Source organism: Triticum dicoccoides, chromosome 4B (assembly GCF_002162155.2).
Source record: "Triticum dicoccoides isolate Atlit2015 ecotype Zavitan chromosome 4B, WEW_v2.0, whole genome shotgun sequence".
Lineage (NCBI taxonomy): Eukaryota > Viridiplantae > Streptophyta > Magnoliopsida > Poales > Poaceae > Triticum > Triticum dicoccoides.
In genome coordinates this window covers 554,612,244-554,632,329 of record NC_041387.1, presented here as the reverse complement: position 1 = coordinate 554,632,329, position 20,086 = coordinate 554,612,244, and positions in this window count along the sequence as shown.

The following is a 20,086-nucleotide window of genomic DNA, read 5'->3' as shown; positions in this document are numbered from 1 at the left end:
AAGGCCAAAGTCAGTCTTTGATAAGGAAATATTTTTTTTACATGAACCAACATCCCGTGAGCACCAGAAGACAAATAGCTAGTCAGGGCACTGGCCGAGCCAGTGACGAGCCCAGCAAAGATAGGCATCACCTGGAAGCCAACTAAAAAGCTGCGATGGTGGCGAAGCAGCCCGACTCCCACCAGGCTCTCAGGTCCTAGATGATCATGCTCATCACTCTAGCCGGATGTCTAGCTTGTTTTGCTTCCAATTTGGTTAAATTGCATCTCCTTAGCTTACACATTATACCTTTGAATATGAGATACCTTTCTGTTTTTGGTACATACTAGTACATCTGTGTATTAACCATGTTCTTACATCAAACTAATGTTCTTGTGTATCCCTCATCAATCATTTATGATGAGGCAGGCATGCAAGGGGACTACTCCTCATTTAAAGAATGCAGCGTCAGCCTCCCGACATGATTCTCAAGAAACAGAAATGCTCGATGAAGATACTGAACGTAGCTCTGCAGTTGATTACAACATTTCCCCTACACTAGCATCGCAGGTGCTTGCTCTAACTTGGCAGCGTGATATGTGGTTGCATGTTGCATATGGTGTCTAGATTGTAATTCTTCCAATCTGGTTAAACTGCATGTGATAGTCTACTTAGCTTATACATTATACCTGTTAATGTGACATGCCTTCCTGTACTTAGTACATAGTACATCTGTCTATTAAGCATCTCCTTACATAAAACTATTGTTTTTTTTGTATCCCGCATCAATCAATATGACGAGACACCTTTAATATATGCAGTGTGATATTAGTTGCATCTTTCATATGATTTATAGCATGCGCTGCGTCTAATTTGTTGAAATTCCATTTATGATGGGACGCTTTTAACTTGGCAGAGTCATATTGGTTGCATCTTTCATGTGGTGTCTAGCTTGCATTGCTTATTATTTGTTGGAATGGTTTCTGCTTAGTTTACACAAACAGTTGTGAACATGCCATGCCGTCCTATTTTTCATACATATTCCATCCTAGTATCATGTGTTTCCCTTACATCAAAGTAGTGATTGTCAGTATCATGCATGAATGAGTTCTAAAGAGAGAATTTTATTGCTTTTTCTTGTCGGTTTTACTTGACAATTCAAAATCAATAAAGCGGAAGGAAGTTAGCAAGGCAGCGGGTAAAGGTGCTCCTTCCGAATGGAGGGCCTCTACAGTTTCTACTCTTCCACACCCCCAAGATGATTCCCAAGACAACACATGCATAGACACTCAACAAAGCCGTGTTTATGATGAGCACGTCTCCCCTAGTGTACCATCACAGGTGCTCCCTCTAACTTGGCACTGTTATATGTGGTTGCATGTTATGTGTGATGTCTAGCTTGTATTGCTTCTAATTTTGTTGAATTCCATCTACTTACTTCACACATTATACTTGAATAAGACACGTGTTCCTGTTTCTAGAACATACAATATCTGTCTATCACACCATTTTCTTACATCAAATTACTACTGCTGTGTAACCTGCAACAACCACTTATCATAACGCACGTTTGACTTCGGAGTGTGATATAGGTTACATCTTGCATTATTTTCTAGCTTGTACTACTAATTTGTTGAAATGGCACTTATGACGAGACAGTTTTAACTTGGTAGAGTGATATTCATTGCATATTTCATATGGTGTCTAGCTTTCATTGCTTCTAATTTGTTGAAATGCCTTCTCCTTAGTTTACACATCATAAGCTATGAATATGCAATGCTGTGAATATGCAATGGCACTAATGACGAGAGACCTCTAACATGGTAGTGTGATGTTGTTTGCATCTTGCATATGATTTGTTTCTTGTACTAGTTCACATTTGTTTAAACACCATTTATGATGAGACACTGTTAACTTGGCAGAGCAATATTTGTAGCATCTTTCATATGGTGTCTACCTTCCATTGCATTGCTTCTAATTTGGTGAAATGTCTTCTTCTTAGTTTACACATCATAGTTCTGGTTATCTCTTCCTTCCTGTTTTTCATACATATTACATCCTCCTATCATGTGGTTGTCTAACATCAAAGTTCAGTTCGTCTGCATCACACATCAATTTGTTCTAAAGAACTAAATTATTATTCATTTTTCTTGTCGGCTTGACTTAACATGGCACAGATAAAGAGGAAGAAACACGGAATGGCAGGGAATGAGAAGCGGATGAATCCTGCAGATTCTGCTGGTACTGATGGTGCAATAGAAGGTCAAAGTCCAGCGGAAAATTCTACAAACACGACATCCCATGCTACACGAGCTGAAAAAAAAGCCAAACAGAAACAAATAGCTGCCACCAAATAAGCAGAGACAACCCTAGTTCTTGCAACACCTACCACAGTACTACCAGCTGCACGACTTACTCGTGCGTCAACTGAGCTAGCAGCACGTTCCCAAGCTCCCTTGCCACCTGACACTACTTCCCAAGCACTCTTGACACAAGACGAGTTGGCAATATCAGATGAACCTTGTGAGCTTCAACAACAAGAAGGTAGTTGCTGGAGTCAACTTACAGTTGCATGCTTCTTTATATGTAGTCTCACAGTTTGATGTACACTAACACTTTCTACGTTCGTTGTTGGACTAGCACCTTGGCGCAAGAGGAAACAAACATCAGGGATAATGCTTGATAGGTTAACTAAATCTAGAGGAGGAAGAATGGAGATCCGTTTTGAGGCAGGTTTAAAAAGGCCACGTGATGCTACAGAGTCAGCCAAGTTAGTATCAGAGGCAGCGGTTGCCATTAGGTGTCATGTATGTATCCCCCCAACATGGATTCAGTACAGGAATGACAAAGATGAAACCCAGTTCAACACCTTCCTCGACCATTTATCTGTAAGTATGGCTATGTATGGAAACTAGTAATATCGTCTTGCTCTGTCCCATACTTTCTAGGTTGCTAATAATGAGACTCCCATAATTTTCAACAGATGAGGTTCAAGTTGGATAGCCAAGATGATGCAACTAGACAAGCTTGCATCCATGTTTTAAAGTCTGGTCTGCGATAGTATCGGTATAACTTGAGGAAAACTCACTTTGAAGGCAAGGCTAACAGTGAACTTTCCCAAACATCTCCACTGGAAAATATATCGGATAAAGACTGGAGGGGCCTTGTTAAACACTGGTCTGATCCGAAGTATCAGGTACATTATATATATGTGATCAGATCACATGTTGAAGTCCTATTTACACATGTGCCACACAAATCTATCTTCTTATAGGTGAACTGTTCAAAGAACAAGGCCAACCGTACAAAAGTGAAATTCCAACAGACGACAGTATCTCGTAGCTATATTGCACACTGCGAGGCTCTTGTAATTAGCTATTGTTTCACTCTTTTCGCTGTACCATATTATCAGATCTATATTGACTTGTTCGAAATGCAGAGGAAAGCCCGCAAGGACCAAAAAGTACCTGAACCAAATGCTGTGGAAATCTTCAAGGACTGTCACACCAGCAAGAAGAAGGGCATGACTACACCAGTCAAAGCCGCTGTTGTAAGTCCTTAATCCTCATGGCTTTTAACTACTACTTAATCTGACTTGTGCCTTGAACTGCATGGTTTGCAGCCAATGTCTATTACTCTTTTCAATTTTATACACAATTGTCTTAGCTTATCATTGCACCTTACAAGGTTTAAAAGAGAGGAGTGATGTTCCTTTGATCTTGACCCGTAATCTAGTTCCGTGCTGGACTTGCCCACACAACGTTACAATTGCCTGTTTGTCTGTTCTCAATTATTTTGTGATATGAATGATGTCATACTATGCTTACCGTATTATAAAATTCGTCTCTTTATCCTTAGCCCTCAATACAATGTGAAGAAATAGACAATGCATTAGCGATGGTACATGGTCATATGTTTGGAACCTGGTTTTATTATGTACTTTGCAATAAAATACAACTAATATTTTACATGGGTTCACCAGAATAAGTTCTGTATATAGACCAAAGCTATTTTGTTTGGTTTTGCTGCCTCCTTAATATCTTCTATTCTGGTACTACTAATGTAAAACCTCAACTTTTCAGCGAGCTATGGAAAAAATGGTGGAACCGCCACCTTCTGAAGGTGGTGAGGCAACTATAACCGCAATGTCAGCTCTTGCTGCAGTGGTCAGTACCTGTCCACTAACAGTGCCAAAAGCATGTTCCTGCGTAATACTGGGTTGGTTGTTAAGGCAATATCGTCCAAACTGCCTCATGATCAAGATATGCAAGCTCAAAGCAATGTCGTATCTGCGCTCCAGACACAAGTCCATTCCCTAATAGAGACCCTTTGTGAAACAAGGAGAGACATTGTTCGATGTTGTCAAGATATGCATGGTTTTGAAACCAGACTATCAGACATTTGCTATGTTGTTCAGGAGCCTAGGGGAAATGAAGGCGAGGGTTATGGTGCTCCATCGGACAATACAACATGAAAACGTAACATTCAGGTCAAATGAACTGAGCTTCTGAACTTCTCGTGGTGCATTTATCTGCTAGACTGTTAAGTTTTATGCCAACCTTCGTTTTGTTATATAGTTGTAATTTGTTTTGGTGCGATACAAAATTTATTCTTAATGTGCAGCCACCGGCCGAAGAAAACAACAAGCCATTTTTGTATAGTCTAGGGTGTTCCCTATATTTGCACTGGTGGCGATCTTTGATGCCGAGTGGATGTAATCTGTGCAATCGCCTTAATAGCCTAGCGTTAGTTTCGTCCTTATTTGTTTCCTAGTCTTCTTTTTTTTGCAGTAAAATTTGGGAGCTCTTTATTCAACATCAACAGCTCCAGCAGAATTTGCTAGGAGGCTGGTTACAAGAAAACTTGGAGTAGACTCCAGCCAACACTCTGTAACATCTAATGTGCTTGCTTGCTTTGCACAAAGATGAGCGGAGACGTTAGCTGCCCTACCAACATGCTGAACTACAAAAGACTTAAACGAAGGAACGTGCTCCCCAATTTCAACTAAGATAGGCGCCACCACCGCACGGGATATCAGGCGCGAATTCCAGAGATTCACAATCTCCAAATTGTCTGACTCAAGAACCACTTCAGCATAGCCTCTCAGACGGGCGAAGATGACACCGTCGCGAAGGGCTAGAGCTTCGGCTATTAATGGATCCGTGACCCCAGGGTAAGGTTTGCACCATGCTGCCAAGAAGGATGACCGAGATTGTGCAACTCCTCCTGTCCCTCCCCTCCTTGCCTCCAGTGCAATACTTCCATCCGTATTAATTTTAACCCAACCCAACTCCGGTGGACGCCAACCATGGCCAGGCAAAGTGCGAGCATGCTCACGAGGCAGCTCCAGAACTGCTAGGGTTTCCCGCACCCTTCGCATGGATTGAATAGGATTGAAAGCAGCTTTGTCGTGGGTGATATTGTTCTGAGAGGTCCAAATCGTCCACATAACAGTCACTAGAGTCGCTCGATCAGACTCTGAAAATTGATCATCGCATAGAATGTCCCTTGACCAAGTTAGCGGGTGCAATGTTGGCCTTTTAACATCAAGCCACTCTGGCATTGCATCCCAAAACTGTCTGGTGTGAGGGCACTCCAGCAGGGCGTGCATCATGTCCTCATTAGAGTGAAGACATATCTTGCAAGTGCTCACCGTCACAATATGGCGGTATTTCAGAGTGGCTTCGACCGGGAGAATGCCTTGAAAAACTCGCCACCAGAAGACTCTCACTCTGGGAATAACTTTAAGCTTCCACAACCGAGACCACATCTGATTATCTGTCATTGAAGATTCAGTAGTCGTCCCTTCCTCTAGAGCAATTTGCTCGTTGCGAGTCATTAGAGCACGATACTCTGACTTTACAGTGTAGCATCCCGATCGTTCGAAAGCCCATGCCAACAAATCATCTCCCCCACCCCGCCTCAATGGAATGTTTAGAATAGCATCAGCATCTAGGGGTATGAAGTTCTCACGCACAACATCCGCCTGCCATGACCAGTTGCTGGCGTCGATGAGATCCGCCACAACATTCAGCTGAGCAGTCCCAATTCTGCAGACCGATGACATAGAATTAGTGCCCGGAATCCACTTGTCGTTCCAGATGGAGACCGTGGTGCCGTCTCATATACGTTTAAGAAGACCAATTTGCAATGCATCCCTTCCAGCGATGATAGCACGCCAAGTTGCTGAGGAGAATCGAGGAACTGTGGCTTGCATGAAATCACTTGTAGGATAATATATTCCTTTGAGAACTCGGGCACAAAGGGAATCAGGGTTTGTCATCAGTCGCCATCCGTGCTTCCCAAGGAGAGCTGTGTTAAACAGCTCAAGGTCCCGAAACCCCATCCCTCCCTTTGCTTTTGGTTTGGATAAAGAGTCCCATGCTTTCCAATGCAGTGATCTGCGGTCAAGGGAACTGCTCCACCAATATTTAGCTGAGTAAGAAACTAGACTCTTACACACCTTCTTAGTTAACTTGAAGCAACTCATACTGAACATGGGGATGGACTGGGCAATAGCCTTGATCCAAACCTCGCGTCCAGCACAAGAGATCAAACGTTCTGAACCTCCTTGGAGTTTGCTTCGAATCCTCTCCCCAATGTGGTTGAACATACCACTTGTGATCCTACCCACAGCGGTGGGTAGACCCAGATAGAGCTCGCTAAAGGCTTCCACTGATATACTCAGTATTTGCTTTAGCAGCAGCTTAGTCGGAGCCGGGGTGTTCGGACTAAAGTAGATGGAACTCTTCTCCTTATTCACCGCCTGGCCCGAGCCTTCTTCATAAATTCTCAAAATCTCATTCAATCTGCGAGCACTCTGCTCCTTTGCTTGCATGAAGATCAAGCTATCATCCGCAAACAGGAGATGGTTGACCCATGGTGAACGATAGCTAACTCTTATACCTCTGTCCACCTCTTGTCCACCGAAAGACTTCAATAATGATGTGAGTCCTTCTGCACACAACAATAATAGGTACGGGGACATGGGACACCCCTGCCGTAAACCCCGTGATGGGGTGAAAAACGGAAGCAGCTCGCCATTGACACACACGGAAAATCTGATAGAGGACACGCACTTCATGACAAGGCGAACAAAATCCACTCCAAACCCAAGTTTGAGCATGACGGCTTGTAGATAGTGCCATTCGACACGGTCATAGGCTTTCATCATGTCTAGCTTGATGGCACAAACAACATTTCCCCCCTTTTTCCTTCTTCTCATAGAATGCACGCTCTCATGTGCAATGAGGACGTTGTCAGTTATCAGCCGCCCGGGGACAAAAGCGCTCTATTCTGCACCCACAATCTCATCCAGACACTCACGCACACGGTTAGCGATTGCTTTAGCAGCGACCTTATACAAGACCGGGCAGAGCGATATAGGACGATATTGGGCGATTCTCTGTGGGAAACGTACCTTCGGGATAAGAGTAATGGACGTGTCATTGAAACCCGTTGGCAATTCTCCCCCATTTAGGAAATCAAGCACTGTTGGAACTATATCATCCTTGAGCAATTTCCAGTGGCGCTGATAAAAACCCGCTGTGAAACCGTCCACACCCGGGGCCTTTGATGGTGCCATTTGAAAGAGGGCCTTATGAACATCCTCTTCTGTGTATGGTTTTTCAAGTTCGGTGTTCATCAAAGGTGTCACCCGAGGGGTTACAACATCCAAAAGCTCTTGCATCTGGTTGAAGCCTTGCGAGGTGTAGAGCTGCTCATAGAAACTCTAAACCTTGGCGCGATCTTCTTCCAGAGTGTCACAAGTTGTTCCATCAGCGCGCACGAGTTTCTCTATCTTATTCACCCGTTTACGCTGAGCTGCCTGAGCATGGAAATATCCCGTGTTCTGATCCCCTTCCCATAACCACGGGACTCTCGATCTCTGTCAGAGCCAAATTTCTTCCTGATACAGTGCAAGTTTCAGTTTTCTCGCAACTTCTTTCTCCTCATATGTTGGCCCCCTTCTTGAAGCTTGACCACGCAGTCGCGTCAGCTGCTCACATAGCTTTTTGATCTTGCGCGACAAACACCCAAACTCTCTCGTCCCCCATGCAGCAAGAGTACTTTGCAGCGAGTAAAGGGCCTGAGATATACCTTGCAAACCAGCTTGACCTGCACCTTTTTGCCATGAATCCAGGACCAGCTTATCGTAGTCAACATGCGTTTGCCACATATCTTCATATCTGAAGGGTTTATGGCCTCTAGGTGTAGTCGACGTGAGGTTCTCTCTCAAGTCCGTGAGGACAAAACAATGATCAGACTCAGTTGTGACAATGTGTCTGATCGTCACCTCCGCGAACATCTGTAAGAATGCAACATTACCAAAAGCCCTGTCTAGGCGGGCTCTTACATTTGACTGGCCTGACTGCATATTATCCCACGTGTATTCTATCCCTAACCATCCAAGATCAGACAACGCACACTCGTCCATCGTTTCCCTGAACGCCCGCATTTGCCGTTCTGGCCGAGGGGTTCTGAAAAAATGTTCTGAGCCGACAAGGGTCTCGTTAAAATCTCCAATGCACATCCATGCTTCATGTTGGATTGCAAAAAGCGTTCTCAGGAATCTCCAACTGTGGCATCGATCCTCCACTTTCAGAGCTCCATAGAATCCAGCCACCCGCCACTGCTTAGTGGCATTGCATTTTTTCCGCACCATTATATCAATATGGCCGGCACTATAGTTTTTCAGTTCCACTTCTAGACTTGAGGTCCAGAACATACCAATGCCTCCACTCAGGCCCCTGCTACTTACCGCAAAGAAGCCCGAGAAACCAAGCAAGTTCTGTAAGCTTTTAACTCGTGTCGCTGAAATTTTTGTCTCCATAACAAACAGGAGATCGGCCCCTTCTTGCTTCACAATATTGTGAAGCTCGCGGACTGCCCCGGGGTTCCCAAGCCCCTGGCAGTTCCAGCTCAAACAACTCATTGATCCTGGCAGGGCTGACTCGCAGCCGCCGCCAGACTATCCGAGCTCTCAGAATTTGAAGGAGTGGGTTTCTTCTTCTTTGGATATGGTTCTGTCCCCCGGTCTTTTCCCTCTCCCTCAAGCTTGCTGCCCCCCCCGGTGTGAATACCACCATAGCATGAGCGGCCACATCCTTTTGCACCTACTCCTGGGTCTCAGCCGGTTGCAAGGCAATTTGTCTGTACACTTGTTTTTGCACTTGAGGTCCTCCCTTTCTTTTGTTTGTATGATTATTCTTCTTAGCCGGGGATACAACCTCAGGGCAAGGATCCGCCTTCTCCTTCGCCTTACGAGCATCCTTATTGCTGCTTTGACTCGATCGCTGCTCTTTTGATGAACTTTCATTAGACGAAGCTTTCTTTTTCTCATCCGACACTCTCAGGCTAGTCTTGAAGGGTAGTTCGCTGTTTTCATCCCATGAGCCTGGCGTCGGGCACTGGAGATCCGAGTGTCCCAGTCGTCCACACGAAAAGCAGAAGTTTGGGACATTCTCGTACTAGATATCATACCAGTCTCTGCTCTTCCTCGCTGTGGAATCAATCAAGATCCATCTGCATAAAGGCTTACGAACATCAATCGTAACCCTAGCCCGCAGAAAACCACCAACAGGGTCAAACTGGATTGCTGACGCATCCCGATCTATCTGCTGTGCCACTGCCTTCCCCCTTACATCGTTCCTCAAATTGAAGGGAAGATTCAAAACCCTAGCCCACAACTGGAGCTTGTCAAACTGTAGTTCTGATGGTTGCATGCACTCCTTGGAACTCAGTCAGAATCACGACATGTTTGCTTACATGCCAAGGAGATCCATCCCAAACACGATCGCGATCACGTTGAGTCTCAAATTCTGCCACGAAGGTATTCTCTCCCACTTGGCGAAACACCAATCCTCTAGGGTTTCCCCGGGCGCAAGGCATTAGAGATCGTCTGGATATGCAACAAATTTCGGTTCAAAACCTTCCCCGCGATCGCCCAGACCTGCCTCACCCCCTCATCAATGTCATCCAGGACCAAAGGTGTCGCCTCCTCTTCCGTGAGATCAAGTTTCCCCATGGCTTCCTCCATGCGCGCCCTCGCTGCTCTGGGCGAAAGTGCTTCCCTACTACTCAACGACTCCGGGAACGCCATCCCGAGTCCTTCACTTCGCGCTCCTCCGACGAGATCGATCGGCGGCCGCTATTTTTCCACTCGAAACCCTAATCGCCACCCGTGGGTGCTCCTAGTTTTCCTAGTCTTCTTTTTCCCTGGTTTGCTAGTGGCCGCAACAACCATGGGCCATATACGGGCCGTAGGATCCATGCGTCTCCTATGGGCCGTCAATAAATGGGCCTCCAACGGGGCCGTAGAATCGGTAGGCCTCGGGCCGTCGGATAAATGGGTCTACATGGGCCGTAAACGGGCGTAATTGGTATCGGCCCAGCACGGTAATGGGCCGTTAACATGCCGTAGGACAGCAAAGGCTTAATTCTGTCACAGGCATAACGGGTCGTAAATGGGCCAGAATATAGGACGGGCTGGAAACGGCGCAACGGGTTAACAGGCCAGAAACGGGCCGACTCTTACCATGGGCCGAATTTGGCCCATTAGGGTAACAGGCCAGTAATGGGCCGACTCTTGCCATGGGCCGAATTTGGCCCATTAAGGGAACAGACCAGTAACGGGCCGGAAGTAATCAAGGGCCGAAAAGGAGCCCAAGAACATATGGGCCGTCAATAGGCCGAAAGCTAACACGGGCTGGAAATGGCCTATGTAAATCACGGGCCGTTAACGGGTACAAAGAAAAATTACTGTTCATTATGGGCTAGAGTCACCGTGGGCCTGTAAAGGGCCAAAAGATATGAAGGCCTCATATGGGCCGAAAGACGTCGTGGGCCATACATGGGCCGAAAGTGAAATGGGCTAGTGTTATATTTGACGGCCCACATGATGTTGTTGGGCCGATTTCCTTTAGGGCCTAACGGGCCGTGAGTTAACGGGCCGTAAAATGGGCTATTTGCGAAGAGACCGTTAATAGGCTTTTCATGGGCCAGCCCGTTAACTTTTGACCAAGTCAAACAGGCCGGATTTGTAAGCTAAATGGGCCAGTGGTGGGCCGTGGCACGTGTCGACATATCATAGGAGCCTATCTGACCCACTGACGAGCTGACACGTGTTTCATCCGGCCAATAAGAATTTTACACATGGAAATTTCCCATAGGTCAGGGCTGTTAACGGGTTATCAGATCCAAAACCCGACCCGATAGCTTAACGGCGTTCCATTACGGTGGATGCCACGTGTCGGTCACCCTTGACGAAAGCACTTCTGTGACGCGCGATTTATCGTCATGGAAGTGTACACTTCTGTGATGATAATTTTGGTAATGTCATGGAACACTTCTACGACAACACAGGTATGACTATCTTGATTCTGTCATAAAATCGTCATGGATGTACATGCACGACAAAAAACGCGACCTACTGTGACAAATACGTGTATCACGGAAGTGTATTTTTTTGTAGTGGTACTTATAGTAGTGGTTTGATTTCTTATACTAACGGATCTCATGAAGGTTTTGTTTGAGTTTTGTGATTGAAGTTTTCAAGTTTTGGGTTATCTTACGATGGATGAAGGAATAAGGATAAGCAAAAGGATAAGCTTGGGGATGACCGAGGCACCCCAAGATAATATTCAAAGAAGTAGCAAGGAACTCAGCTTGGGGATGCCCCTGAGTGGCATCCCCGCTTTCTTCTAACAACCATCGGTATTTACTTGAAACTATATTTTTATTCGTCATATAATATGAGTTTTGCTTGGAGCGTCTTGTATGGTATGAGTCTTTGCTTGTTTTGCTTTGTGTTTTAAGTGTTGAATCCTTGCCGGACACACCTTTTTGAGAGAACCAAAAATTATGCTATGCTTGCTCCTATGCTTCACTTAAATTTTTAGAGCCATGGATTTGCTATAGTACTTCACTTATATCTTTTTGAGCACAATGTGCTTTGTTAATTTTGAAGAAATGCGCTCATGCTTAACTTATATTTGTTTGGGGGTTAGTAAAATTTTCATAAATTCTCTCTTGCTTCACTTAGATTATTTTGAAAGAAATAAAAATTATGCTCATGATCTTCACTTATATTTGTTTGAGCTTATCAAAAGCAACATATGAAAATAGTCCCAAATTGATAGATATCCAAGGAGGATATAATAAAAACTTTCATGAAGATAATTGGACAAAATAAACTTGATTCTTAGTAATGGTTTTGAGATATTACGATATGATATGTGAGTCATGTGGATGGGTGATTGTGCTTTATTAAGAATATTGATGTTAAGGTTTGTGATTCCCTATGCAAGCATGAAAGTCAATAGTTATGCAATGAAATTTATATCCTACTTATGGTGCATTATTCAGTGTTACTTATGCTTAATGCTTGGGTACGAGATTTTTCGCTTTTTGGTTGATCGCTTCTCAATCTTTTTAATAGCCTTCATTTTGCACTAAGTATGATCACTACTTGTGCATCCAAAACCCTTTAAACCAGTTTTGCCTTATGAGTCCACTATACCTACCTATATGTGGCATTTACATGCCGTTCTAAGCAAATTTGCATGTGCCAACTCTAATTTTCAAAATAAATTTCTCTTTTGTATGCTCTACCGCTTGCGAGGCGGTGCAGGGCGACCAATATTTTCCATGTTAGATGTGTTATTCTCACGATGAGTGTTTATTCACTTGTCATTGCACGAGAGTACGACAAAGGTATTAGGGATGCCCAGTCCCAAAATGAAAAATGAATTTTCTTTATGTTGTCAAATAATAAATCTATTATATACTTAAGACAAAAGGCAAATAAGATACCACGTTCTTCCACATAAGCTAAAATAATATACATCATTGATTAGTAGTACTTACGGCTGAGATTAAAAGATATTATGTTGCGTGTCTAAAGTTATAAAGTTGTATATATTGAACCGACACGTATAAGATACATGAATAAAAAGCTGGAAAGAACCAACTAATTTTTTTTTGAAAATAAGACAGGAAAGTAACAACCGTACTGGAAAGAAGAAAACTAATACAACTAAGTTTGTTTTAAACTTACTGGACAGAATTCATGAGTACACGTCCCAGAGTCCAACACATATACGGTACAGAACCTTTGCATGTCCTAATAGAAAAGAAAACAAGCAAAGAAGGGTTGTCGCATGCGTGCTACAAGCATCTACTCTTTATGCGTAAAAATAGATCTTTACCTACTAATAAACTACCGATCGCTTCTGGTCGTCCGTCAAAAAAATTGCCCCCGAAGTTCGCATTAATTACCCACTACGCCACCGGTAAGTGAGAAAAAACGGTTCGCTGTGGCTGCATCCGCGCCGCGTTCATATAAAGCGACACTCATGAATGTATCAACCATACGTGACTAGCCGGGTGGTTGGAGCTTGCGTCTTGCCTTGGGTAGACCTGGGTTCGAACCCTGCTCCCTCCCTTTTGTTTTTTCTTTCTTTTCTTTTGGCTGCAGCACGTAATATTCAGTTAATAAGAAGAAATCCCCTCGCATAAAAACATATCATACATATGTGCTTCACTTAAATGTAGCAACTTGATGAGGTTCTGAATTAACTTAAGGTAGTGTGCTTGCCTTTTTATGATATATGGTGTAATAAATTTGTCTCCTTTAGTATTTTTTTGTACTAAATGAATATAGTTCTAGCTGTTCCCTAAGGGTTGTTTTTTTATTTCTGCTTCTTATATTGTGATAGCATAGGTGCGGCATATTCGTATTAAATCTGAAACATATGTGATCTTAAATTATTTTTGCATAATCTAGAATTTATTTCATGGGCTTAGTTTGTACTTTGCCATTCTATGTGAGAGTAAGATGTATTTTTAATTATATACTCACATATGGTCATCTAATTAAGATTGAGATAAGCAAGCGATTGTCAAAGTTGTCATGAAAAACACTAGGCTTCTCATTACAGTGGATGGTAAAATTTCTTTTACACTGATGTTATGGGTGCGTGAAAGCGATGTGCTAGAGTGTTATTACCAAGTTCATCATCTTATGATTCATCGCATTTGCCGTGACTAGATGGACAACTTGACGACCATCGGCGGCGGTGACCAAGAGGAAAAGCTGCAACGTGGATGGAGCAAAAAGTATGTGGGAAGATTTGTTTCTCCCGTTGCAACGCACAGATTTTTTAGCTATAAGAGTTCATCTTCAAATGGTGTAGGAATCCACAAAACACCATTCCCTGGTTTCGTAATTTGGATATTCCTAAAACCTATTAGGATTTATGATGTTTTAGAAAAAGAGAGGATTTAGGATGCATATCCGAAGGAGATGTGCATCTACCGTGTTCTTCAGCGGTTCTGATAGAGTAATTTTTCTAAATTGATTTGAGATATCGAATATGCTTATACTTGTGGTTCGCTTCATGGTTCCCTATAGAACTGAATGGAGAAAAAAATATAATCAAACAGATTTAAGTTGCTAAATTATAATTAGTTGAAAAAAGGTATTATTTTGTCTATCCATGCTTATGCTTCTTTTTTTACCAGCAAAAGAAGCTGTGTTACAGGAAACTCCTTCCTCACATTGAGTGTGATAAAAGTAGCATGGATCTTATTTTGTAATGTAAAATTTCAGTTTTAGTAGGTTTCCATCTGTTCCAAAGGTATTGCTTTTCAGAGATAATTAATGATACAATTAAGGAAAATGCAAAAAAAAAACTCCCGTTGCAACGCACGGGCATTTTTCCTAGTCAAGTACAATAGAAGGAATGGCTAGGTGCCATGATATTTGTACACGTACAAGTATCTCTAAAAGACACGTAGTGTGATCCTCAAAAAAAAAGACACCTAGTGTGTAATAAAAAAACACCTTCAAGGAGAGAACGGACGACGACAAGGGAATACGAATAAGAGGATCGGAACAAGCTCGCTCACAGTAGATAGCGGCAGAGCAAGGAAGGGCCATCTGCCGTGTAGCTGCTGTAGAGCGACCCGGCCGCGGCAGCAGCCTGTCGGGAACCAAACTTTGTGCGGCAGTGGTTGCATTGCGGCCACGCGCAATAGAATTGGAGGAGCGGCATATGGCGTAGGCCGCGTAGCAGCACCGCCGATACAATCTGCAGAGGCCACGTCTCATGTGCACGCGGAGATGGAAGGCGAAAAGCATGGGTGAAGATGGGCAGCTAACGCCGCGACATCGACGCCTGCAAAGTCACATGCTCCGATGGGTTGCGGGCGAGATTATCGGAACTGTAGCCGAGCCGAGGCATCACCAGGCCTGATTAAGGATTGTGCATGTCACGTAAGGTTGCATTGGCCTTTCTTTTTTTGCGAAAGACATTAGCCTTTTCTTCTCGATATTCATTGTCGAAAAAGTGGATGCGCTCCCATGCATGTACCAGTGCCAACACTTTTGAATTTTGTAGTGATCTATTCCTTCAAAAAATGATGAGATATGTGTGATGTTTAAAAACTAATAATTTTCATGATTAATTACGAGGTTGACATGTAGAGCACTCAATTGTTGTCAAGCATAGAGTGTTATATATGAAAATTTGGACGTTTAAGCATGAATATGTAGATGTGCAAGCAATCCATTTACTATCAACTTATTTTGTTCATTAATAGAAGAATCTCTGTTCTTCCCTTAGTAGCTTCTACATGGAGACTCTTAATCAAGATTAAATATATCATACAACATAATAACTACAAGTTATTTGCGTATACTTGAACAATAAATCTGAGCATTAAATTATATATCTTTTACAGAACTAATGATATAGTTGCATAATGAAAAATATGATACCAATCAATCAAGTTTTTGTAATTAGAGTAAAGTACTAGGGAACCCCGCTTGGCTATCTACCTAGCACATAGTCATCGCACAACAACTTCAATGATGTAGGAACTGAGACTAGGAGAATCAAACAAAGTGTGCTGGTAAAATCAGGTTTGATGCATCGACTGAAGGACATAAATTGAACCAAAAGAATAAACACAAGTGACTTCAGACTACCAAACATGAAATTGGATGAACAGCGGTAATAAAAGTGAGTCTAGACAAAGAAACATGCCGCTCAAGGAAAATAGCATAACTTCATGCCTAAAGAGGAAACACAAGTGAGTCTAGACAAAGAAACATGCCGCTTAAGGAAAATAACAGAACTTCATGCCTAAAGAGGATTGGACAAAAGAAAAGAAGCGAAAGAACAATACACATATATATTTAAATAATTTAACTTCACTGCGGCAGTCCTCACTGCCTACATTGCAACAACATTTAAGCCACTAGCTATAAATGTTGGGTTTTTCAAAATACCCTATTTAAATTTCAAGTTTGTAATTGTCATAACATAATTTAGTACTCATCACTGTAGAGCCAGTTTTTAGTGGCACACAATGGTATACTATGTTAGTTTTTCACCACGATGATAAACTTTATTTTCTGCTTGGGAACCGCCTATGATGTATCAAGCATGGAAAGTGTTGAGATCTCTAAGTCGTTTTCGTTGATGGGAAAAGTATGCCTCTCAAAAATAATTTTTATCTCTCAATTTAAGCTTTGAGCTCTCGCACCTCTACAAATCCCTACTTCCCTCCGTGAAGGGTCTTTCTTTTACTTATGCAATTTTTATTTTGAATTTGAGTCTCCATATTCTCTTATAAAGCACCAACTAAGGGGCATGGTCGTATTTGAGCATTGGGTGTAGCTAATATTTGAGTGCGTTTCATGTATGGATCAATGATTGAGCATGATGGGCTAGGGATAACTTGCTTTAGTGTTGATATTTTGAAAGACATGGTTGCTTGTTGGTATGCTTGAGTATTAAATTCTTCATGTCAAAACTAGACTATTGCTTTCAATCATATAGAAGTCCATATGTCCATGCTATAAAGAAAAGAAATGTGATGAACATGTTAGGCAACATTCCACATCAAAAATTCTGTTTTTATCATTTACCTACTCGAGGACGAGCAGGAATTAAGCTTGGGGATGTTGATACGTCTCCAACGTATCTATAATTTTTGATTGCTCCATGCTGTTATTTAATCATTCTTGGACGTTTTACAATCATTTTATAGTCCTTTTATATCATTTTTTGGTACTAACCTATTGACATAGTGCCCAGTGCCAGTTTTTGTTTCCTGCATGTTTTTTACATCGTAGGAAATCAGTATCAAACAGAGTCCAAACGCAACAAAACTCCTGGAGGATTTTTTTTGGGCCAGAAGATATCGAGTGGGCCAAGGAAGCACCTGGGGGTGGCTCGAGGGGAGCAGCACTCACCTAGGTGCACTAGGAGGCCCAGGCGAACCCTGGTGGGTTGTCCCACCTCGGGTGCACCATGAACCGCCTCTTTGCTCTATAAATACCCCAATATTCCAGAAACCCTAGGGGAGTCGACGAAAATCAATTCCAGCCGCCGTAGAGTCCAGAACCACCAGATCCAATCTAGACACGTCATGGAGGGGTTCACCACTTACATTGGTGCCTCTCCAATAATGTGTGAGTAGTTCTTTGTAGACCTACAGGTCCATAGTTAGTAGCTAGATGGCTTCCTCTCTCTCTCTCTTGATTATCAATACAATGGTATCTTGGAGATCCATATGATGTAAGACTTTTTGCGGTCTGTTTGTTGGGATCCGATGAACTTTCAGTTGATGATCAGATCCCTGCTTTTATCCATGAAAGTTATTTGAGTCTTCTTTGATCTCTTACATGCATGCTTGCTTATAGCCTCGTATTTCTTCTCCGATATTTGGATTTTGTTTGGCGAACTTGATCTATTTATCTTGCAACGGGAAGAGGTGCTTTGTAGTGGGTTCGATCTTACGGTGCTTGATCGCAGTGACAGAAGGGGAACCGCCACGTATGTATCGTTGCTACTACGGATAACAAGATGAAATCTATATCTCCGCAATAGATAAACGGGTCTCGTCTACATCATGTCATCGTTCTTATTGCATTACACCGTTTTTCGATGAACTTAATACACTAGATGCAAGCTGGATAGCGGTCGATGTGTGGAGTAATAGTAGTAGATGCAGGCAGGAGTCAGTCTACTAATCTTGGATGTGATGCCTATATAATGATCATTTCCCGGATATCGTCATGATTATTTGAAGTTCTATCAATTTCCCAACAGTAATTGTTTTCCCACCGTTTGCTATTTTCTCGAAAGAAGCCACTAGTGAAACCTACGGCCAACGGGTCTCTTTTCATTATATTTGCCTTTGCGATCTATTTCCTTTGCATTTATTTTCAAATCTATTAAACCAAAAAGTACAAAAATACGTTGCTGCAATTTATTTGTTCCACGATCTATTTATCCCATCTACAACTTTTACCTCACATTATTTGCCTATTTTGAGGCGCCATACCCGGAAGGGATTGACAACCCCTTTAACACATCAGGTTGCGAGTATTTGTTATTTGTGTGCAGGTGTTGTTTACGTGGTGTAAGGAGGTTCTCCTACATGTTCGATAACCTTGATCTCATCACTGAGGGAAATACCTACCGTCGCTATACTGCATCATCCCTTACTCTTTGGGGAAATACCGACGTAGTTCTAGCAAACATCACCCCTCCCCCCCATCACCAGTCGCTGGTCAGCCATGTCCACCTACGATATTTACATGGTGGACAGCCCCTAGGGTTGTGGTGACACTCCTGATCAGGAGCGGGGCAAGACCAGAGATGAGCTGCCCAAACACCAAAAACAGCATCGTCGATCAAAGCCACGTCGAAGCCATGCGAGCAACATGGACTATGTGGAGAACGGCACCGTAAATACGGATGACCTTGCTGGGATGCAGCCTTCGAACATCATCATGATGACCCTGCGGGGCAGGAGGACCCACTCAATTCAAAAGAAACCAATGACTCTGATGATAACAACTACCTCCCACTCTCTGAAGACCCTCTGGAGCAGAAACGGTTCAAGCGGAGGCTTTTAGCCACCGCCCGCAACTTAAAGAAGCAAAAACAAAAAAACAAGGCCGAACAGGACACCCTCAACGACCAATTGATGAAAGTTCTAGCTGCTGAAGAAGGGTATGGCCGCGAGTAGCCAACAAAAAGTTATCCCAAGCGAACACTCCTACCGCAGTTTGACAACAACGTCGTAGTGCCCACACGCCCAATAAACACAAGCGCCGAACAGCCGGACCACCCCCCTAGAGGGCGGGATAGGGAAGCTGACGAGGCCGAACACCCAACCGCCCCACCTCACCGTCATGGCAAGGATCAAGTGCAACCCATTTACGAGTACGACCTCCGCCATGACCTAGATGCTCGAGAAGGCCGTACCAGGTCCATCTACGGACCCAGAGAAGACCCACCCGCTTACCGGGAAGGATACTACGATCAGCTAAACCGAAATGATAGAATCTGGGAGCAGCAGTAGATTCAGAGGGCCGAAGACCTCCGATGCGATGTAGCCCGAGTTAGGGGCGCCACACCCCCCCTATGCTTCACAAAGAGGGTAATGCAACACCAACTACCAGAAGGCTTCAAGCCCGTGAATATCAAATCATATGACAGAACCACATATCTAGCTGTATGGATAGAGGATTTCCTCCTCCACATTCACATGGCGCGAGGAGATGACCTCCATGCCATCAAATATTTGTCGCTAAATCTTAAAGGTCCAGCTTGACACTAGTTGAACAACCTTCCCGAAGACTCTACATGCTGCTGGGAAGAGCTCAAGGCTGCTTTCAGAGCAAACTTTCAGGGCACTTTCGTCCGGCCTCCGGATGCTGACGACCTAAATCGCATCACACAACAACTCGAAGAATCTGCCGAACAATTTTGGAACCAATTCCTAACTAAGAAAAACCAGATCGTCAACTGTCTGGATGCCGAAGCCTTGGCTGCCTTCAAGCATAATGTCAATGACGAATGGCTCACACGGAAGCTCGGCCAAGACAAACCAAGAACTATGGCAGCCCTTACTTCCCTCATGACCCGCTTTTGCGCAGGCGAAGACAGTTGGCTTGCTCACAAAAACGCCAACCTAGACACACCCGGTACCTCCAAGGTTCGGGACAGAAATGGAAAGCCCTGACGCAGCAAGAATAAACGTCGCCACAATGATGGCGAGGGTGAGGATACGACAGTAAATGCCA